Source organism: Narcine bancroftii, chromosome 1 (assembly GCF_036971445.1).
Source record: "Narcine bancroftii isolate sNarBan1 chromosome 1, sNarBan1.hap1, whole genome shotgun sequence".
In the NCBI taxonomy this organism is placed as follows: domain Eukaryota; kingdom Metazoa; phylum Chordata; class Chondrichthyes; order Torpediniformes; family Narcinidae; genus Narcine; species Narcine bancroftii.
In genome coordinates, this window is record NC_091469.1 from 11,258,034 (window position 1) to 11,282,396 (window position 24,363).

General features: G+C 42.2%; 1 long non-coding RNA gene across 1 annotated transcript; it reads right to left on the reverse strand.

Annotated features, from left to right (window-relative positions):
• Positions 1-231: 231 nt before the first annotated feature.
• On the reverse strand, positions 232-13,597 carry LOC138763275 (uncharacterized). Its single transcript, XR_011357474.1, has 4 exons — positions 13,332-13,597; positions 10,681-10,737; positions 5,200-5,275; positions 232-286 (listed from the first exon to the last, which is right to left on the reverse strand). It is a non-coding gene; the product is annotated as an uncharacterized lncRNA (long non-coding RNA).
• Positions 13,598-24,363: the final 10,766 nt, after the last annotated feature.

The following is a 24,363-nucleotide window of genomic DNA, read 5'->3' on the forward strand; positions in this document are numbered from 1 at the left end:
AGGTCTGTCCTCAGCCAATTTTTCAGTCTGACTGAGACTCACAAAGGAGGCTCAAAGTCCAGATCCATGTATCCACCAGGTTTCCCTTCCTGGTGTCCTAGCAGTAGCAATCAATGATCCCTTCCAAACCCTTCCTCAAAATCTGTTATCATGGATGTAGTCTCTTCCATTTCATGGCTTATTGACTGTGGGAGAGCTGTCTTATTATATCCTGCTCTGATGTTCACTTACCCTTTTCTTGCTCTGACAGTTTTCAGTCGCCCTGCCATTTTGGCCAGTGAAGCATCTGGAACAAGCAGAAGTGAAAGAGTGTAATTTATCCCTGGGGACCAATGAAATCCTGCTAGCGAGCTCAGGTCCAATGTCGTCCTCACAATAGTCCACAAAACAATTTCTGCTGATATTCTAATAATGTGTATTTCTTCTTTCTTCTTTGGCTTGGCTTCGCGGACGAAGATTTATGGAGGGGGTAAATGTCCACGTCAGCTGCAGGCTCGTTTGTGGCTGACAAGTCCGATGCGGGACAGGCAGTATTTATTATCTAATTAAAGATCATATTGAAAGATTATATAAGCAAAGGGTCTCCCATTTGTATTTTCACCTAGCTCATGTTTGGTTGCCATTTAATTCCAGGATGTGCAACTTTGAACCTGAACCTTGCCTTGAGAATTGGAACTGGTTTCCTGCATGATAGGGTAATCATAATAAGATCAGAAAAAGCAGGAGTAGTTCAGCCTAAGTACAATCCAAACAGAAAAGTCAATAACAGCACAACACCACATGCATCATTTGACATTATATTGATCCAACACAAAAATAGAACAAAGTGCAGAGAGATTGCTGTTGATCTATATTCAAAGAACTGTCATTGCTGTATTGGCTGAAACTCTCATCTTCAAGCTGGTATTTTTCCTGTACCCTTTATAAATAAAACTTTATTTTCTTCATATTTGATCAGAGATTAAACTCCCACCATTAATGCACAAAGCTCACCTGATCCAAATTGTGTGACCTTTTTATTTAATGGCCAAAGAGAAATCGAGATCCTGGAACTTGTAGATGATACATAGGTTGGAGGTGTTGTGGATAGCATAGAAGGTTCTCATTGGTTACAACAGGATATGGACAGGATGCAGAGTTGGGCAGAAAAGCGGCAGATGGAGTTCAAACTGGTAAGTGTGAAGTGATACATTTTGGAAGCTTGAACTTTTTTTATTTTTTTTTTATTTTTCACACTATGAACCATACTAACCAAAATACACACAAACATTTCCCTCTTGAATTTACATAGTATCATTTTCTCCCCTTTATCCCCCTCCCTTCCCACCCCCCCCCCCTCCCTACCCACTAAACATTCAACATGTACAATACAATAAACCCATTAAACAATGTCATCACACAATGAAAATAAACAAGAAAATTGTGTCATCTACTTTTACACACTGGGTCAGTTCATTTTGTCTTCTTCTCACTCTATCATTTTAGGGGGGGAAGGTCCGCGGTAGGCCCTCTCTGTTGTGTTCCATGTACGGTTCCCAAATTTGTTCGAATACTGTCATTTTATTTTTGAAATTATATGTTATTTTTTCCAATGGAATACATTTATTCATTTCTATGTACCATTGCTGTATTCTCAGGGTTTCTTCTGATTTACAGGTTGACATTATACATTTTTTTGCTACAGCTAAGGCTATCATAATAAATCTTTTTTTTGCTTCATCCAATTTGAGGCCTAATTCTTTACTTTTTATATTACTTAGAAGAAAGATCTCTGGATTTTTTGGTATGTTACTTTTTGTGATTTTATTTAATACCTGATTTAGATTTCCCAAAACTTTTCCACTTTCTCACATGCCCAAATTGCATGTACTGTTGTTCCCATAACCCAAACAAAAGTGGGAACAAGATCTAAACATAAAGATAAAAAATGAAAAATGGGAAAAGCTATGCTCCGGAACTATGCGAAATACAATAAACAAGAGGTTACGCATGATACAATATAATTGGTTACACAGGCTATATATCACACCCGAAAAGTTAAATAAATGGGACCCAACAGTATCAGATAGTTGGAAGCTTGAACTTGAAGGTGGAGTATGTGGATAATGTCATGATTCTTAATATTGGGGTCCAGGTTCATACATAGATCCCTCAAGGTTGCAATGCAAGTTGATAGGGTAGTCAAGAAGGTGTAATGTGCCTTGGCCTTAATTAGTTGAGGGAATAAATTCAAGAGTCGCGAGGTCATGTTGTAACCCTATTTCTTTGGCTTGGCTTCGCGGACGAAGATTTATGGAGGGGATAAATGTCCACGTCAGCTGCAGGCTCGTTTGTGGCTGACAAGTCCGATGCGGGAAAGGCAGACACGGTTGCAGCGGTTGCAGGGGAAAATTGGTTGGTTGGGGTTGGGTGTTGGGTTTTTCCTCCTTTGTCTTTTGTCAGTGAGGTGGGCTCTGCGGTCTTCTTCAAAGGAGGTTGCTGCCCGCCGAACTGTGAGGCGCCAAGATGTACGGTTTGAGGCAATATCAGCCCACTGGCGGTGGTCAATGTGGCAGGCACCAAGAGATTTCTTTAGGCAGTCCTTGTACCTCTTCTTTGGTGCACCTCTGTCACGGTGGCCAGTGGAGAGCTCGCCATATAACACGATCTTGGGAAGGCGATGATCCTCCATTCTGGAGATGTGACCCACCCAGCGCAGCTGGATCTTCAGCAGCGTGGACTCGATGCTGTCAGCCTCTGCCATCTCGAGTAGTTCGATGTTAGGGATGAAGGCGCTCCAATGAATGTTGAGGATGGAGCGGAGACAACGCTGGTGGAAGGGTTCTAGGAGCCGTAGATGATGCCGGTAGAGGACCCATGATTCGGAGCCAAATAGGAGTGTGGGTATGACAACGGCTCTGTATATGCTTATCTTTATGAGGTTTTCAGTTGGTTGTTTTTCCAGACTCTTTTGTGTAGTCTTCCAAAGGCGCTATTTGCCTTGGCGAGTCTGTTTTCTATCTCGTTGTCGATCCTTGCATCTGATGAAATGGTGCAGCCGAGATAGGTAAACTGGTTGACCGTTTTGAGTTTTGTGTGCCCGATGGAGATGTTGGGGGGATGGTAGTCAAGGTGGGGAGCTGGCAGATGCAGGTCCTCCGTTTTCTTCAGGCTGACTTCCAGGCCAAACATTTTGGCAGTTTCCGCAAAACAGGACGTCAAGCGCTGAAGAGTTGGCTCTGAATGGGCAACTAAAGCGGCATCGTCTGCAAAGAGTAGTTCATGGACAAGCTTCTCTTGAGTCTTGGTGTGAGCTTGCAGGCGCCTCAGATTGAAGAGACTGCCATCCGTGCGGTACCAGATGTAAACAGCGTCTTCATTGTTGAGGTCTTTCATGGCTTGGTTCAGCATCATGCTGAAGAAGATTGAAAAGAGGGTTGGTGCGAGAACACAGCCTTGCTTCACGCCATTGTTAATGGAGAAGGGTTCAGAGAGCTCATTGCTGTATTTGACCCAACCTTGTTGGTTTTCATGCAGTTGGATAACCATGTTGAGGAACTTTGGGGGGCATCCGATGCGCTCTAGCATTTGCCAATGCCCTTTCCTGCTCACGGTGTCAAAGGCTTTGATCCTATAAAACTTCTGTTAATCCACACTTGGAGTATATCATCCAGTTCTGATTGCCTCATTACAGGAAGGATGCAGATTCTTTGGAGAGGATGCAAGGAAATTTATGACGATGTTGTCTGGATTGAAGATCATGTCATATGAAGTAAGGTTGATGGAGCAGGGGTTTTTCTCTTTGGAGCAACGAAGAATGAGAGGTGGCTTAATAGAGGTGTATATAAGATTCTGAGGGGCTTAGATAAATGTGAACAGCTAGCAACATTTTTCCTGGGGCGACAATAGCAAATACCAGAATACGTCCGTTTATGGTGAGTGAAGGAAAGTTGAGGGGAGATGTCGAAGGTATGTTTTTTTTACACAGAAAGTGGTGGGTGCCTGAAATGCATTGTTGGGGTGATGGTGAAGGCTGGTACAATAGGGACGTTCAGATTTATTGTCAGAATACATACATGACATCACATAAAACCCTGAGATTCCTTTTTCTTGTGGGTGCAGCAGAATTACCACTAATTTGTAGTGCAAAAAATAAACTGTACACAGTGTAAAACATGTAAACAAACAAATATCTGTGTAAACAGATTATGAATGTAAACAACCTGATTGTGCAATACAGAGAGAACAAAAAGAAAATCAATAAAGTGCACAAGTAAGAGCCCTTAAATGAGTCTCTGATTTGAGTTGTCGTTGAGGAGTCTGATGATGGAGGGGCAGCAACTGTTCCTGAACCTGATGGTGTGCTTTCAAGTCTTAGGCCCATGGATGAAAGAAAAATAAGGATTGATGTGGAGTAGGTCCACATAGATCGTCACAACATCGTGGGCAATACTGTGACATTTGAATTTCTATGTTCTGAAGTCTATATCCCATAAATGAACTTTTAAATTTTCATTCAGTTCAAATTACATTTCCAATTCTATTCTTGTCCTTTCAATTCATCCATTTTTGATTATTTCTTATCATTCAAAGTTAACTAAATTATTTCATCATCTTTGAAATGAGTTTCAAATCAGCATCCCTGTAAATTTACATTGTCAGCTGTTGAAATGAAAGGGACAAAAATCATTCTGTGGGTCTATATATTCTTTAAATAGGCTTCAAGGAAAAAGATTAGCTGATTCAAAAATTTAGATAAGAGTTCATATGTATATTTTTCATGACACAGTTAAAACTAAGTCCAGCAGGTTGTGTGTGTGGTGAATCTCATGCAACCTCTATGGTCCAATTCTAACATGCAGAGAATTGCTGACGTTTGCCACACAATTACTTGTGGGAAATCAATGCAGGAATTTAAAGGAAGGTCTGGGCTTTTAGTGTGAAATTGCTCAAAGGGAAAAAGATTTGGGCAGGTGTTTGTTTGCTGCAGAGCCAGTAGAAAGTTGGAGAACAGCTCAGCATTAATTGGAAAAGCAAGTAGGAATGATAAGTAGGAAAGCTAAAATGGTGGTAATCTTTTAATTTTAAATTGCCTTTCAATAAATAATATGAATGGTTGGGACGAGAAACCAATCCTCATCGTCATTTGCAAAAGAGAGAGATGACGCCTCTCTCCCTCAGAACTCAGAGATCCCAACCCACAGTTAGCGTTCAGATTACCTTTCCAAGCAAAGTCCACTGCTAGTGACAGAATGCATTTTCTCTCAGAAGGAAAGTCATTGCAAGTGCTGGATATCTGAAATCAGAACAGAAAATGTTGAAAATTTCCAGCAGGTCAGTTAGCATCTGCGGAGAAGGAGAAAGTGTTAAATTTACAAGGTCGATTACATTTCTGCCACAGATGTTGCCAGGCCTGCTATCCTTTTCAGGTTTGATTTCATCCGGTAAGGAACGGGCTTTCAGTTTTCAAGTATACAGAAAGAAATTGATGACGACCTGTTCAAGATCAAGGTTCAAGATTCCTTTATTGTCATGTACAGTGCACAAAATTTGTCAACTTTTGTTGGCCATAATATCACACAAAGAGATGCCAGTATTATGGCCTGGCACCCCCACTAATTAGAGAAAGAAATAAAAGAAAATCCCTTCAGAGACACCATAGATTCGCCCCTGTGCTCCCACAGCCTCTGCAACTGCACAGCCTCCTGTCCATTCCAGCGGTGAACTTAAGCTCCCAGATCTGAACCACCAACATGATCAGGAGGCTGTGAGTGCCCCAGGCCTTTCGGGAGCCCTGCTTTCCATCTGCACCCTCGCAGAACCTGGTCCCAATAACTGGTTCCCACAAGCTGGTCTCCAGTAGCCCGTAGCCTGGTGTGAGTTCTTCAGCCGCTGAGCTCCTCGCTGATCCACCACTGTGTCTCCCACCCTCAGGGGGTGGTGAGGGGTGATGTTGTCCTGCTTTAGTTTCTTGTGCCTTTCCACTGACCCTCCTCCACCCCCACCATGGTCTGCTACCGAGCATGGGTGCCACCATCTTGGTTTTGGACCTCCTGGGTTTCATCAATGTTAAATAGTATAGCTGGGCCCTTTTACTGAAAATTTAAAACCTGCATGGGACCATCAGCATCACAACGAGGCAGTAGGACCTTTCAGAGGAGAACTGTGTTTTTCTTCCTCCAAGTACAGGACTGTAGCTGTAACAACTAGGCAGTAGGACCCTGCAGAGGAGTGCTGTGACTCCACTCCCTGGTGTATGGGGCCATCGGGCAACAGGACCCTGTGGAGCAGTACTGTATCTCTGCTCCCTGTTTTCTCAGACCTACATTTTTCCACAGCTCAACCACTGCCAACAAAATGAAGGTTTGACCCAAGGCACCTAAAAGAAATAAAAATGTTTGAAAAATATAGGAACATCCAAAATCTATTTGATTCACTAAGTAAACATCATTTTTTTCTTGCACTAATTATTATCTGTCTTTTGTATTTATAATCTCTTTTTTAATTCATTTTAGGTATACTAGATTACTTATATTTTTTCATGAAGTATCCGTTTGGCCTCAGCAAGAATTTTAGAGCAAATTGTACTTAAGTCTATGACAATAACCCCATTATTATTCCTGTCTGCGATGTGGCAATGTGACCAGAATAACAAGTCATCACTTGAATGACAAGACGAATGACTGAACGACTGATGAACTGCTCATACAAACCCTTCGTGACTCTACTATCTATTTAACAATAATAGTTATTTGTTTTAATATTTTTATACACAGTACAAACTGTGCATATGTATTATTTGTCTGTATGTGTGTTATGTCTGTATTTGTGCTTGCACTGTTTTGAACTGAGGATCAGAGAATGCTGTTTCATCGGGTTGTACAATCAAATGATAAATAAACTTGATTTAAGGTGACTGGCTCCTCAGGAGTTTGCAAGATTTTGTTAATCAAATTGTCATGGTAAAGATTCTTGATTCTAAGAAAAGAGAGCTAGAGAGAGAGGCGTGATCTGCATGGTCAAGGGTAGAATATCCTGAGATGTTCCATGGTAGATTTTATATCTCAAGTTAAAGGATGGAAAGTAAGTGGGTAACTTTCAAGGAATGGTGGGAAAGAGAAAGAACAGGAGGCACATTCAAAGTGTTGGGTACAGAACAGAAAAATTATACAACAGTTTGTATGCTTTATGTCATGCTATCAGTAATTTGAGGGAACATCATGTGTCACATTATTATTTGCAATTTGTGTTCACTTCATTTGCATTGTTCAGCACAGACTCTGGACAGAAGGGTTGACGGGCCTGGCCCTGAGCTGTATCTCTCTGAAGACCTGTGAGTCATTTGGTCAGGTTTTAATCATTTTTTTTAAGATGTGCCTCAAGCTAAATTTGTTCCTCAGCCAGACATGTTCAGGGTGAACTCAGAGAAACGACCTACAATCATCACAGAACACGGTGACGTTGTTCAAAGAGCGATATGCAACAACTGAGGTTTGCAGGCTTCACATCCTTCTATACAGACACCACTAATCTGAAACTGAGAGTGAAATTCATTGGATATTGATAAAATAGTGTAAGGTTGATCTAGATAATATTTCCATTCTGAATCTGATCCTGTGTATGTCAAATGCTGAGACATATAACTGTCAGAAATAGGTACAGATATCTATCTGAAACTTGTACAATGAACAAGTTAGACAGATACTGCCACCTGTCGGAACCTGGTGCAGATATGTGTTTGAAACCAGAATGACTGCACATCTGGCCGAAGATGGTGTCACCTGTGCTCGACAGTGACACGAGGGGTTGCAGACTCCCGGAGAACAGTGGACCAGCACAGGATGCCAGAAATAGGGAGAACACCCCCCCCCTAACCATTGAGAAAAAGAAGAAAAGATCATCCTACTGGATGATGACCATGGCATCAAACCAGCTAGCGGCCCAGCAGCTGAGGGATCCACACAGATGATTTCTGGACATGGGACCCACACAGGCTGTAGGCTGCTGGAACTGAAGGGCTCCCGAAGGGCCTCAGGTGCTGAAAGATTCCAGATTGTGTCAGCTTTGGATCTGGAGCTCGGGCTACCAATGCTCAAACAGAAGTCTGTGCGGGAGCCCTGGAGGCGAATCCATGGATACTCACTGATTCTAAAGGGACTCCCTTTAGCTTCTCTTGCTCTCTTTCTGTTAGGGGTGTCCGGCAATGCTAATAGCAACTCTTTGTCTGCCTTATAGCAAGAAGAGGCGATTTTGTGTAATATTACATGTTCTGTACAATTACTTGACAAAAAAAGGAATCTGAAAACTAAACATAGAACGCAAAACAATCCAACAGCAGTCTGCACCAAACAAGTTAAACAAAAACTCTGCTGCTTGCACGTGACCTTTATCCCTCTTAATTAGAGTTTAAACTTTATCTGCCATTTCTCCATCCATGACTGGAACTAATCAAAATTCAGCTACATTCTTTGATAACCTTCTACACTGTTCACAGCTCCACCATTCCCAGTGTCATCTGTAAATTTACTAACCCATCCACCTACTTTTTCCATCCAATTTGTTTACCTATATCACAAACAACAGGGATCCCAACACCAATATCTCCAGTACCACCACTACCCTCTTGTCTTTGATGGGCCAGTCAATTCTGAACCCAAGCTATCAATTCACCAGGGGCCCCAACACTGTTCCTTCACATTTTGCAACCAGCACACAAAGGAAATGTATGTGCACATTTCCACAAGCATTCCATGCAGACATACTTTTGTCACAGGAAAAAAATGTACACAACATAAGATTTTTGCACACACTAACTACTAAAATTTGGAAGGAACATTGACCCCATACCTTCTGAATCAGCCTACCAAGGGGAACCTTGTCAAATGTTTAACTTTAGGGTGGCACAGTTAGTGCAGTGGTTACCACAATGCTGTTACAGCACCAGCAATCAAGACCAGGGTTCGAATCCCACACTGTCCATAAGGAGTTTGCATGTTCTCCCTGTGTCTGCATGGGTTTTTCCTGGGGACTCTGTTTTCTTCCCACCCTTCAAAAAATGTACCAGGTGTGTAGGTTACTTGAATGTAATTGGGCAGCATGGGCTCGTGGGCCGAAAGAGCCTGCTCCACACTGTATGTCTAAGTTTAATTTTTTTTTAAAATATAAGTCCACGTACACAACGTCCGTTGCCATTCCATCATCAACTCCCTATCACTATCCTCCATGTCCTTCGCCTTCGTCAGTACTGATACAAAGTACTGGGGTCGGGTGCTATACATAAATTAGCTGAAGAAACTCAGCAGGTCATGCAGCATCCACAGGAAGTGAAGGGTAACCACTCCATTTTGGACCTGGGCTCTTCATCAAGATAGGATGCTGCATGACCACGTTAGTTAACTATTTACATGCTGTTTCAAGGAACCCTACTGGGCTCTTGACCCATCCGAGCCTCTGGCATGAAAGACGCTCCTGTCAATATTGGGCAAATTAAAGTTCCTGCAATGATAACTGTTTTTACACTTTTCCATAATTTGTCTTCAGATCTGTACCTCTATCTCTAGTGGGGGAATAGTATAACCCTATCAGAGAGCATCCTAGCTGGCTGCATGTTGTACAGATGCTGTAGAGCAGAGGCAGGCAACTGTTTAGATTATGTGGGCCAGATGATGTGTCAGTGGTTGAATAGCGGGCCACTCTGATGCTACGCAGGGGCAACAAGGAGGTCTTATGAGTACTGGCCTTGTTGGCCACCATGTTGTATTTGGCTTTGGCCTTTTAATAAGTTGAAAGTGAATGGGCTAACAGGACAGGAGGGGAGAAGGTGACGTCAGTGATGGGGCGGCACTGGACAGGGTATGGGGGCAGCAGCAGCACTGGATGGGGGGTGGCAGCAGTGCAGGTTGTAGGATGAATAAATTTGGATTGTGGGCTGGATCTAGCATGTGGGCCATAGGTTGCCCAGCCATGCTGTAGAACATTGGATTGGAGGTTAATCCACAGGACCATAAGAGCAGCAATAAGGATCAGTGGGGTGTACCTCCCCTCCATCAACAGGATCTACTGGGATCATTATCTGAAGAGAGCTCTCAAAATTGTTAAGGACCCCCCCCCCCCCCCCCCCACCACTCTGTACATAACATCTTCCAGCTACTCCTGTCGGGAAGGAGATACAGGAGTATCAGAGCCAGAACCATTTGGTTGAGAAATAGTTTCTTCCCATGGGCAGTGAGGCTGCTGAATGACTGATGAACTTCTCATACTATTCCAAAATCTATTATCTAACAATATTTATTTATTTTTATAAATGGGTACTGAATATAAATTGCTGGTAAATATGTCTTTATATGTTTGCATGTTTTTACACCCAGACCGAAGAATGTAGTTTCATCCAGTTGTACTTTACAATCATATGATAATGATAAGTTAAACTTGAACTTGAAAATAACTGCACTCCAGCCCTTCAATCTCACTTTGATCATTCCCTGTCAAAACATCTGCCATCCCTTCAACTTGTCCATTTGCTGCCCTGCTTCCTCCCTCCCTCCACCACTCCAGTTTAAACCCCCTGACTAACACTAGAAAATCAACTCCGAGGATATTAGTTCAATTTAGGATCAACCCATCTCTCTTGAACAGGCCCCACGTGCCCTGGAGGAGAGCCCAATCATCCATATAATCTTGTAATTTTGTTGTAATTGTTACCTGCTTTTGCATCTCTGTGTTTACTTTGTTCACTTTTGGTTCTTTTTCTTAGAACTTCTGGAGACGAGGAAATAAGATTTAATAAGAATAAGATGAGGGTGTGAGCAGGGCAAAAATGTTAGAGATTGTTTGATAAAACCCATAGGAATACGACGGGCAAGAATATGACAGTTTGTCCTCCATTAGTAATAAGAGGAACTAGGTGTACAAATTCACACTGTTATGTGAAACTTTGTGGACTGAAGAAGTCTAAAACACCTTTGTCTCCTTTCAATAACCTTGCACTTCAGACAGAATCACTTTATTAGAAACTTGTGACACTATCACAGCAGAGTAAACAAAACTCGATTCAGCTGTGAGGATGCAATTACTGGCTTACGAGCCAAAACATGACATGTTGTGTGAAAATCCTTTTTTGATAAGGAAAAACTCTTCTAAATCAATACAACACAAATCACAGATGGTGATTGTAAATTTCACACAATATCTAGTGCCAACTACTTTGAATAAAGGAAAATAAAATCAATGTTGTAAATATGAGGAAAACTGAACTGAACTTTTTAACCAAGGGTCCAAAACCCTTCAATTAATGACAACATTCAACAAGCATTCAATAGGTTCCCCTCAGTCAGAATATGGAAATGATGAATGGGAAAATGCTTCTGCCAGCAATACACAATATTAAGCCACTGCCTCCAGCACCATCAGTGACCTCATCACTTCTGATCATCCCCCTCCCATAGCCTCTAACCCCATTGTTTCCCAACCCCATACTGCCCAGTTCTACCTCCTACCCAAGCTCCACAAACCCAATTGTCCAGTAGACCAATTGTTTCTGCATGTTCCTACCTCACTGAACTGGTATCATCTTATCTTGACTCATTTTGTCCTCTTTGGTCCAATCCCTTCCAACCTGCATTCATGATGCCTCACATGCCTTCCATCACTTCAACAATTTCCAGTTCCCTGAGCTCGACCACCTCATTAGAGTCTATATCAGCAAGCTGTCTCTGTGAAGTGAAGCTCTTAGCTCTATAACCTTCAGTAGTTTATGAAGAATAAAATAGGAGTGGCCATTTTTCTCTTTGATCCTGTTCAATGGTTAATCTGCGACCTAAATCCTCAAAGCACTCCATACCAAAATCAAAAAGTTGAAAAGAACATCAGCAAACATTGCCATTTGTAAGAGAGTTCTACTTTTCCACTGGCCCATATTGTTTCCCGATTTCACCCCTGAAAGGTTTGTCTCTAATAGGCTTTGTCCGCCAGTTCTGGTCTCCCTAGCCAGCAGAAATAACTTCCCTCCATCCATCAGTTTCCCTTAATTCTTGAAAGCTTCTGTCTAAATCCTTTTCTAATCATCTAAATCATCTAAATTCCACTGATTATAACCCTATTTTCTGCAATTCCTCTGATACTTACATCCTTGCAGTCTATATATAATTCTGGCAAAGCTATGCTGTTAGGTCAATGCACCTTTCTCAAGGCGAGATCTTCAGAAAGGCCAATTTACCATATATTAATGAGTGTTTTGGTGTTCACACACTTGCTCTGATTAAACTTTATTTCCTTATACAGATAAATCTTTGAGACCTTTTCTAATCCACAAGACAATGCAATTTCTTTTATGTCTAACTTACATTGGTCACTCAGTCCATCTTTGATTCTTTCCTTCCACATCCTCTCTCATTATTTGTCAGGACCAGCTCTTGTCTATGACCTCCAGCAGACCACAAGTACACTGACAATACTTTCACCAAATGGTATGAACAAGGTCATGTGGTAAATGTAGTGGGAAGGGGTAAGATGTGCAACCTGATGCATATGATGTTCAGGGGGAATGCCTGAAGTGTAATAGATAACCTGAGATGTGAACAAACATGAACAGTGTCTGAAAACATGACCCATTATGAACAGCCTTTGAACAATATGCTACAGGTACATAACCTGTTATCCGAAATCCTGAAAACTGAAACCTCCGAAAACCGAACACTTTTTCCATGGACGTTGTCTGCACACCAAAGCGACTGTTTAACTCCAAACATGACCCGACGTGACCCAACCCCATCCAGCACCGTGTCTCAGTGCTCCTACCAGTCAGACATGCCTCTGCAGCTCACGGACTTTGAATAACGTGCAAGTGTCAAAATGAGCTGCAGACCCCCGTATGGTAACAGAGAGAATCAGAAAAGGAAGTGACTGTCATTATCGACACCGCACAAAGTTGAAGCTTGATCATGTTGTATCTGTATGGCGTCTTACTGAAGATTATGGTGTGGGAACTATATGACTTAAATAAGCAGAAAGATAAGTTGTTGAAGTTTTACAGTGATGACCAGAAACTAATGAAAAATAGAAAAGCATCATTACATAGGGCAAAAAACACAGGTCTGGACTGTATGGTCTATCTTTATCTCACTTCATTTACACCCCCTTCCTCACCCCGGCATCCAGCACTGAGGCAATTTCCCCCCCCCCCCCACCCCATTCCGTCCAGAGATCCTTCTAGTTGAAATGTGTGTTTGTTTTGCACGAATCTGAAATCAGCGTAATTGCTTAATGAACCAACGTTACTATTATTCAATTATCTGAAGAAATCTGAATTCTGAAAAGTATCTGGTCCCAAGAGTTTTGGATAAAAGATTCTGTACCTGTATAGCTACATTTGTCTGACACAATTAAACCTGCAAAGGATGCCACATGCTGAAGAACCTTGGGGACTCCACATTGACTTCTTCAGGCCACTGTAAACAGCCAAACTCCATGTTCTGTGTTTGAATTCTTTGATTCTCCATCCACAGCCCAGAGGATCTTGCAGCAGTGCTTGTGGGAAAAAAGGATGAATCTTCCCGTGACTGAAATCGGGAGACAGATGCTTTGAAAGAAGAAGGTCAAGGGGTCAACTCTGCAGCTTCAGGAACCTGGGGGGAACTCTGAAGAAAACTACAACAGAAGGAAGTTCATTAACATCAGAAAAAAAGCATTGTCTTGTGGGTTTTCAAAAATCACCAAGATTTATATGAATAAGTCATTAAAATTGAATCATAACCCAAGTGTAAACTCCAATCTCCCTCTGTGTATGCACACACAGTGAAGCATTTTACAAGGACATTGTCCTGATGAAAAGAATCCCTGAAGCTGGCAGCCTGGGTAAATAAGGTGGTGAACGAGGGAAACTTGCAAGGAATTAAATGCATGAGGTTATGACACAATATTATAAAACATCTGTTTGGCCACAGCAGGAGATTCCAGCACTTTGTGTCTCCTGTGTACCTTACCGGTTATTGCACTAGAAGATGAGGATGTTGGCTCTGGGGAGGATCTGACTCTAAGCCCAAAAAGAGAAAGGTGGGGAAAAGGAGAGCAATAGTGATGGGGGAACTCAATAGTCAGAGGGACTGCTAGGAGATTCTGTGACCAAGATCAAGACTCCCAGATGGTATATTGCCCGGGTCAGGGATCTCTCCAATTGAGTCCTCACTTCCTTTAAGGGGAGGACAAGCAGCCAGAAGTCATGGTACACGCTGGAACCAATGGCATAGTTCAGGAATGGGATGTGGTCCTGCAAAATGAACATAGGGAGGTTAGAAAATAGGATCTCCAAGGTGGTAATCCTTTCATATTTATTGTAGAAAAAATAATATTTTCTCATTTTCTGTCTTGTATTTTGTGTTAATTTAATTTATATTATTGTAGCTGTATTGAATTGTACCAATGTGGCTACAGCAAGTAATAAGTTGAGTGCATCTCTACATTGTGTTTATATATATGACAATAAACTCCCATCAAACTTCCTAAATTCAAGAATGCATTTATGTGATAGAGATTAAGATCTTTTGAAGGAAACTGCAGAACCCAATATCTTTCAAGAGGCAGACAGCTAGTGAAATTACCTGGCATTCCTCAAGGCACTGGGAATGTCAATGGACACATGCTTATTCAGAGTGGGGTCAGGAGAAACCAGCTTTGATTGGAGATAGATGTTTAGCCACTCTCTGGGACTGCCATTTCCCACTGTTCCATTCTCTGCAGTTCTAGAGGAAGCACAGTGGTCCAGAAGGCAGCTGCTGTCTACTGCAGTGGCTTTGCTTCTTCACCCTGCCATTTCTCCATGCTACCTCCCTGCCATGAACATGCCTGTGACATGGCCAGTGGATAGGATGCATTTGTAGGTGCTAGAAGAGGGAGGAGAGATACCATCACCCCCTTTCTAAAGGGCAACATATACAGGTGCCTGGAATCACAAGGTCAATGATGCCACAGTCAGCCCACAGTGATAAGCCTCTGCATCACTCTGGGCAGTGGACACTGACCTCTGTCACTCAGTCTTCTTCAGAGAACTTTCTTCACTATCCACTACACCACCCCTTTTGGTGTCATCTGCAAATAAACTAATCTTGCTAATTTTGTTCTCATCCAAATTGTTCACATAGATGAGAAATGACAGTAGATGCAGCACCTGGTCACAGTCCTACACTCTCTGACCTTCACCAATTCTGCATCCAATTGGCCAACTCACCTTGGATCCCATGTGTTCTAACCTTCCACACCTGGTAGCAGACAGGGCCTTGTCAAAGGCCTTGCTAAAATCTACATAGACAACATCCACCGCCCTACCCTCATTGATCCCCTTCACTACCTCTTCAGACTCCCACTTCGGACCAATGCAATTTCTCAACATATCTATCCTCTCCCTCCCCCCACCCTTCCTCCCCACAACCTGTCATACCACATTCACCTACCACCTATTGGCCAACACTTCATGGGTAGCACAAGCTCATGGGATGGAATGACATGTTACCATGTCTAAGTTAAGATTAAATTAAAGACAGCAGTTACCCCTGATATCTACCATGTGTGAGTATCAGGCTCTCTTCCAGGTGAAGAATCTGTTTAAAAAAAATCCTCGATCACAGAGCTAAAATCCTACAAGCCGAGTTCGTCGCCACCACCAGGGGAAATACCTGAACCATGTTAACTTGCAGTGTTTGGGCATGGTGCTCTGGCCCAGCCACCTTCTGAATCTTCAATGATTATCTACCTCACTGCAGCTCACAAACCCCTCTTTTTAATGGAGCCATCTCATCGGGCGCTTTCAGACATGGGAATGTGAAAGATTCTGAGACCTTCAGCTCAAACGACTTAAGAAGAGAATTAAAGATGAAGAAGACTATTTCCAGTTAAGCCGCAGCTCAATGAGGGCATTGTGAAACATCATGGCTGTACATTGCAGCTGATACCAATCTGAGGACAAACAGCCGATACCTTTGGCTTCTCTTTATTGCAAGATGACAGGTCCAAGCTATTTATTTCCCTTGATTAAACCCTCTTGGTTCCACTTGAGTTTTGATGGAACAATCCTAGCAATCATTCCCCTCCGGATTTCCTTGTCCTTGTTCTTTTGCATCAGTTCGCTAGACATCAATGAACCCGCAGTTAAATCTCCTCAGGCTGATGTCACTGCCAAGATTGATAGGTGTCCTTGGCCCAGCCTTCAGTCGAACACAGCAGGAACAACATTTTTGCCACCATGATCATCAACAACTTGTCATTATTTTCCAACTCAACACAAGATTGTCTGCCCCAGAAAAAAAAAAATTGACTTCTAGAAAGCTGAATCATCCATCTAATTGCTGTACCTTTTTCTAAGGGGCAGTAACGCCCTGAAATTCCTGTCTATGTACATTAGATGAGCAGGTGAGGTAGAATCTGCAGATGGAATAATGAAAAGGATTGACTTCAGAGTTAGCAAGTGTCTGCCTTGCTCTTCCATACCCTTGATATGGCATCCAAGGCAGTAACATGGCTGCACCTTATTTGGATGAATTGGGTCTCAGCGCTCCAAGAGTTGGGGTGGGAGATAGATTTCAGATATATAACACCACATACAACCCTGAGATTCTTTTTTCTGTGGGCAAGGCAGAATTTTCACTTATTAGTAGTGCAAAAAGACTGTACACAGCGGATACATGTAACCAAAGAAAGAACTGTAAACAGATCATGAATGCAAACAAACTGTGCAGTACTGAGCGAATTTTTAAAAAATCAATAAAATGCACAAGTAAGAGTCCTTAAATGAGTCCCTGATTGAGTGTGTGGTAGAGGAGTCTGATGGTGGAGGGGTAGCAGCTATTCCTGAACCTATGGTGTGAGTCTTGCGGCACCTATACCTCTTTCCTGATGGCAGCAGCGTGGCGGTGATTGCTGCTGCTCTCTGACAGCAGCGTTCCCTGTAGATGTTATTGCTAGTGGGGAGGGTTTTGCCTGTAATGTCTTGGGCTTTGTCTACTATCTTTTACAGGGTTTTACACTCAGGGGTATTTGTGTCCCCACACCAGACCGTGATGCAGCTAGTCAGCACACATTCCACCACACATCTGCAGAAATTTCCCAGGATTACTGGTGTCATACCAAACCTCCGCAAACTCAAGGAAACAGAGGAATTGACGTGCTTTCTTTATGATGCCATTAGCGTGTTGAGTTCAGGAAAGATCCTCCGAGATAGTGACTCCCAGGAAATTAAATTTGCTCACCCTCTTCACCTTTGATCCCCCAATAATCACTGGATTGTAAACCTCTGACCTTTCTTTCCTGAAGTTGACAATCAGCTCCTTGGTTTTGATGACATTGAGTGTAAGGTTGTTGTTGGTGCACTGTTCAGCCATGTTTTCAACCTCCTTCCAGTGTGCTGACTCACCACCTTTCTTTGTACAACCCACTACTGTGGTATCGTCAGAAAATTTGTAAATAGTGTTATTGTAGGTATTAAATGAGTAGAGCAGAGGCTAAGAATACAGCCCAGTGGTGCTCTGGTACTGATGGAGATTGTGGAGGAGATGTTCTGATCAAATCCCCATTGATTGTGGTCTGGAGATAAGGAAATCCATTGTCCAATTACACAGTAGAGTCCCAGGACTTGGAGTTTGATTATCAGTTTTGAGGGGATTATGATGTTAAGTGCTGAATTGTAGTCGATAAAGAGCATCCTGATGAATGCACCTTTGTTGTCCAGGTGTTCTAGATGTCCAGCTGGATCACATCATGTAATCACATAAATCAGCAATCCTTGGATGGTCACATCTTGAGTACTATGTGCAGTTGTGGTCTCCTAATTTGAGGAAGAGCATTCTTGCTCTTGAGGGTGTATGGTGAAAGTAGATGGCAGGACCAATGCTTGAAGAAAGACTGGATAGACCAGGGTATACTCATTGGAATTAGAGGAATGAGAGGGGATCTCAAATGTTCAAAGGTTCCTTTCATAATACACAAAAACTGTAATATACATTTTATGCTTCAACTTTTGTCTGCCATAAGGCAAACAAAGACTTACCATGAACATTGGCCAAAACCCCAATAAAAGGGGAAAGATCTCATTAAGATGTATAAAACTCTGACAGGATGAAACAGGTCAGATGCAGGAAGAATGTTCCTGATGTTGGCAAAGTCCAGAACAATGAGTCACAGCCTGAGGATAAGAGGTCAGCTATTTCGGACTGAGATGAGGAGAAACTTCTTCACTTAGAAAGTTGTGAACTTGTGGAATTTCCTACCACTGAAGGTGCTAAGACTGGTTCACTGGATTTATACAAAGGGGTTGTGGGTCTTTTGGCTAAAGGGGTCAAGGAGCATGGAGAGAACGTAGGGACTGGATACTGAGTGTGCATGATCAGCCACGATGGTATTGTTGAATGGGGATGCTGAATGGCCTCCTGCTACACCTATTTTCTATGAACTCTCTCCACTCCTCAGTCAAAACTCCTGGTGTCAGTTCAGCTGGATCCAGAACAGGAGAATGGCTGGGCGTTGACATCCTCTGGTGACCTGCTAATCCATGCATTCCCCTCCCTAACCCTGAACAACTTTAAAACCAGATTCTACCACAGCAGCCTTTCCAACAACTTTGCAGGCAATGTTAGGCTGCTTTTTATTCATCTAAATATTCTCTTCCCTTTATTATGCTTGTTATTTTTAAATAAACAACTTTTCGGGCCAAAGGCTCTCCTCAAGGTAATAGCAACCTTGACAAGGGGCTCAGGCCCAAAGTTTTGGTTATATATCTTTGGCTCCTAAGGACCCTGATGAGTTACTCCAGCACTTTTGTGTGTTGCCGATTTGAACTCATGCTATTTGCATGATTTCAGACAGAGGAGTTTATGAACACTCCCACTGGTGCCCGAGGAACAGTCACCGCACCCCCCACCTCCGCTACCTATGGGAGCAGGTCAAGGGTCACTGGAAGAAAAGAGTATAGTTGCTGAGAATCAAATAGCTACATCCTTAAATTAAAGTATGCTCCCAAACTCAATAAAACAAACAAAAATGAGGGGATGTCCAGAATAAAACTTTAATGAACAAGAATTCCGTGTTCTTCAAGCTACACCTTTGAAGGAATTTAGAACCATAGAACACTGCAGCACAGAAAGAGGCCCTTCAGCCCATCTAGTCTGTGCCAAACTATCATTCTGCCTAGTCCAATTGGCCTGCACCCAAACCACAGACCTCCATACTCCTCCCATCCAAATTTTTGTTAAATGTCAAAATCGAGCCCTCATGCACCACTTCAGATGGCAGCTCGTTTCCCATTCACACCACTCTCTGCATGAAGAAATTTCCCCTGATAATCCCACTAAGAATTTCATGTTTTTCACCCATATCCCATGTACTCTTTCTTGTCTCACCTGAATTCAGTGGAAAAAACCTGCTTGCATTTACTCTAATATATACTGCTCTTAATTTTGTATATCTTTATCAAATTCAACTCTTTCTCTGACGCTCCAAGGAATAAAGTCCTAACCCGTTCAACCTTATTACACTCCTCCAGTCACAGCAACATCTTGTAAATCTCTGCATTCTTTCAATTTTATTGATGTCTTTCTCGTCATTAGGTTATCAAAACTGCACACTATACTCCACACGTGGCCTCATCAATGTCTTATACAACTTAAACATAGCATCTCACTTCTTCATTCAATACATTGATTTATGAAGGCCAATGTGCCAAAAGCTCTGTTATGACCTATCTCCCTCCCTGCGGTGCCATTTTCAGTGAATTATGTACCTTTATTCCCAGTTCCCTCTGTTTTACTGCACTCCTCGATGCCCCTACTGTTACCTTGCATGTCCTACCTTGGTTAGTTCTCTCAAAGTGTAACGCCTCACATCTGACCACATTTTGCAGCCTATTTATCAGTCCATTCATTAACTTCTTTTGAAGCTCATTGAGCTTTCAGGTTATGTGGAGGTTGATGGCCAGAGAGCTGTATGACAGAAGCCAATACCAGGCAATTACACAGCAGGATAATGTACATTGTGATTGTGCCAAGATCAGGGGACAAGCTTACATAAGGAAACAAGGACAGTTAATAAAGTGAAGCAGCTTCCTCTCACTCGATCAGGGTGTAGAGGGCCATAAATATGGTTGTTCTTTCAAGAGTAACATTGGCTCTGCTGGTGGGAAACCAGATATTCCAATCCCACTGAAGTAAAAGCTGTAAGGATTTGTCGATGTTCTTCAGTGAAATGGGAAGGGACTGGAATTTCTACCAGTAGCCAAGTTTACAATAGAAATAGAGAAGATATTGTCAGTGATTGCATGGATCTCTCAGGCCTCTACAGTTTGTAGACTCACCCTGCAATGAAGGGAAATCTTAAGGAATGGAACAGAGCAGAAGATACCTGTGCACCCTGCAGCAAAATGCATAGGAATTAGGACCCAACAGTATCAGATAGATGTTTTCACTGTAAGAAGGAAATGGGAACAACAGTACGTGCAATTTGAGCATGTGAGAAAGTGCAAAAGTTTTGGGAAGATCTAAATCAGGTACTAAATAAAATCACAAAAAGCAACATACCAAAAAATCCAGAGATATTTCTTTCTAAGTAATATAAGAAGTAAAGAATTAGGCCTCAAACTGCATGAAGCACAAACAAGATTTATTATGATAGCCTTACCTATAGCAAAAAAAATGTATAATGTCAACCTAGAAATCAGAAGGGAGCCTGAGAGTATAGCAGTGGTACATAGAAATGAATACATGTATTCCATTGGAAAAAATAATATATAATTTAAAAAATAAAGTCACAGTATTCGAACAAATTTGGGAACCATACATGGAACACAACAGAGAGGGCCTACCACGGACCTCCACCCCCTAAAATGACAGAATGAGAAGACAAAATGAACTGACCCAGTGTGTAAAAGTAGATGATACAATTTTCTTGTTTATTTTCATTGTGTGATGACATTGTTTAATGGGTTTATTTTAATGTATATGTTGAATGTTTAGTGTGTAGGTAGGGGGGTGGGAAGGAGGGAGGGAAGGAGGGGGGGAAAGGGGAGAAAATGACACTGTGTATATTCAAGAGGGAAATGTTTGTGTGTACTTTGGTTAATATGGTTCATAGTGTGAAAAAAAATTTAAAAATTTTTAAAATGCACAGGAATACAAACTCTTCACTACATGAGACCTAAATAACTTTCTGATGATAATGGTGTCATATCATATGCATTGTACAATGTACATATGCACTGAAATCTTATTTGCTGCAGTTGAACAGAAACTTCATAAAGAAAATAACAATTACAATCGTATACCTTAAGTTAAAAATATTCACAGTTACCAAAGTGACAGAGGAAAAGCTGGCATTACAATAGTGCGGACAATCCTTTTGTTGTGTCAGAGCAGTGCATCGTTAGTGTAATAAGGGGAGGTTCAAGAGCCTGATAGATATTGGAAAGAAACTGTCTCTGAATCTTGAGGTTCTAGTCTTCAGGCTTCTGCACCTTCTGCCCAAAGATAGCAGTGCCAAAAGGTTGTCACCAGGGTGATGGGAGGCCTTTATGACATTGGCTGCCTTCTTGAGACCATCCTTCTCATAGGTATATTTAGTGGATGGGAGGTCAGAGCCTGTGATGAACTTGGCTATATTAGCTACCTTATACAGCCTTCTGCATTCCTGGGCATTTGTATTACCAAACCAGGCTGTGATGCAACCAGTCAGTATACTTCCCACAGTGCATCTGTAGACGTTTGATAGAGTATTCAACCACATTCCAAATATTCTCAGACTTCTTAGAAAGTAGCACCTGTTTGTGTGCCTTCTTCACTGTTGTCTTGATGTGTTCGCTGCAGGAGAGGTCTTCTGAAATATGAACTCCTAGTAATTTGAAGGTTTTGTCCCTTTCCACCACTGACCCATCAGTGTGGACAGGTATGTAGACCCTTGGCCTCTCCTTCCTAAATTCAATTCCTCAGTCTTACTGACGTTGAGAGCAGGATTGTTGTTTTGGCACCATCCAACCAGGTTCTCGATCTCCATCCTGTATTCTGATTCATCATTTCCACTTATTCAGCCAACAGCCGAGGTGTCATCAGTGGATTTATAGATTTGGAGCTGGATTTGGATGTGCCGTCATGAGTGTACAAGGAATAGAGCAGGGAACTAAATAAGCAGCTGCAAGGAGTCCCTGTGTTGATGGTCTATTAAGTGATAGTTGCAATTTAGCAAATTAATGGCCACAAAATTTAATTTTATTTATGTCCAATCACCTTTTGAAGTCACCAAATAGCTTTTGAATAATATTTTGAAATATAAACCAAGTCATTGAATGGAATGAGATTTGTTTGAAGTCTAGCACAAGTTTCAAGATCTGCTGTTTTGTTTTCAGATTCCTAAGTATCTTTTCCCATCCCACTGTAATATTATTCACAGCCTCAACCCTCCATGAACTCACGGCGCCTTTTGTTCTGCTCGCCCGAGCCTCCTTGATTTCAGAAAGAGTGCCCCTCCTCCTTCTCATCCTCTCCACACCCCCCCCCCCTTCCTCTTCGCTCTAGATGCTCCTTGAAACCATTCCATCTCCTGTTCTGTTTGCTTCTCATTAGTTCCATGTGGCATCTTGTATGACTGTAATTTTGGGTAGTGCAGGGGGACGTGGCATTGCATCCCATTAAAAATGTAAATTGTGGTCACTTGATATCGAGCATTCTGCTGTGGGTCATTTACTTGGATAACTCAGTTTCAGGCACTGAAACCATCTCAGCCAGCAGATTACAGAGGAAAACTGTACAAGCAGTCAGTACTGTGTCCTATCCATAAAAATTGCAGCTGGAAATCTAAAATAGAAGAAGCAAATGTTGAAACCAATGGCTCCAGCAGCATCAGACCCTCAGCTTTCTTCTCTTCTTCCTTCCCACCTGTATCCAAATATGACCTGGTGGCCTGTGCTCTTTCCCCTTCATCCCTCCTCACTCCACCCCTCCCCCTACTTTTTTATTCAGGTGACTGCCCGTTTTTCCCTGATACCTGTCAAAGGGCCTAGGCCCAAAACATTGGTTGCCCTTTATTTCCTGTTAAGTGTCTCCAGCACATTAGTGTACTGCATCAAGTGTTTCCAGGATTTTCCCTTTTATTTTTCAGATTATTGAATCTCATTCAACTGTTTGGATATTTTGTCTGTTGATTCAATCTACCCTTTCCAGCTCTGGTTCCCTTATACCTACCCCCATTCTGTTATCATCCTTGTCAGAAGCTGTTGTCAATTTTGAACCTCCATATAATTCGGCCCCTGAAGGAAAACTGCAGATTTCTCAGGATGCAGTCTAAGCACCTGCATACTAGGTACTACAGCAAATGCCCAGGACAACATTTAACGGAGCATTAGAAAAATAGATACGAGATAGGGAAAAAAACCTCTTGACTGCATAGAGCAGGACATCTGATGTAACATGTAGAACCAGAGTTGGCCACCCTGAATGGTGGCGAACATAATGTGAAATCTAACAATTGCTTGCCTTGTGTAGAAGTGATTGCCTTTTTTGTTCAGTTTGAAAAATCTGCAATCCCAGCACACCTGGTCCTCTGTGACTTCTCCCCAAGGTCGTTTACCCCTCCTTCACTTCAGGAATATCAGTCGACAGAATGTAGGTATGCAGAGACTGGGTGAATGATGTTGCCCTTTTTAAAAAATTCTTTGAGAGATGTTTCCATGTGTCTATCAGTGTAAACAGGGTTTAAGCAGCAGGTTAAACAGGTTCCCATCGAGCAATTTAATTTCAAGAACTTGAGTTTTCTGGGAGGATGATCCAGAAGGCAGGGCTGTCTGGGACACATGGTGAATTGAGAGGGTGATGGTGGAGAAGTAGTATTCCGGCTGGGGGTCTATGACCAGTTATGTTGGAACAATGTTGGGATCCCTGTTGTTTGCAATTGATATCAATGACTTGGATGAAAAGGTAGGAGAGTGAGTTAGTAAGTTTCCAGATGACACTAAGATTGGGTAGAGTTGTGGACAGTGCAGAGAGCTGTCAAAGAATACAACTAGGTAAAGAATAGCTACAGATACAGGCAGAAAAATGACAGATAGAGTTCAATCTGGAGAAGCGTGAGGTGTTGAACTTGGGAGGTCAAATGTAAGGGCAATGGGTACAGTTAAAGTCAGGACTGTTAAAAACTTAAAAGCAGAGAGATCTGGGAGTCCAGGTCCACAGCTCTTTGAAAATGGGCCCCCAAGTAGATTGGGTGTTCGAGAAGGAGCATGACATGCTTGGCTTTATTGGACAGGGTATTTGGTAAAAAAAAAATAAGAAGTCATGTGGCAGCTGTCACAAACTTTAATTAGACCACACTCCACCCAACAAATTGCAAAAGATTGTGCCCAGGTGAAGCTTCATGAGGATGCAA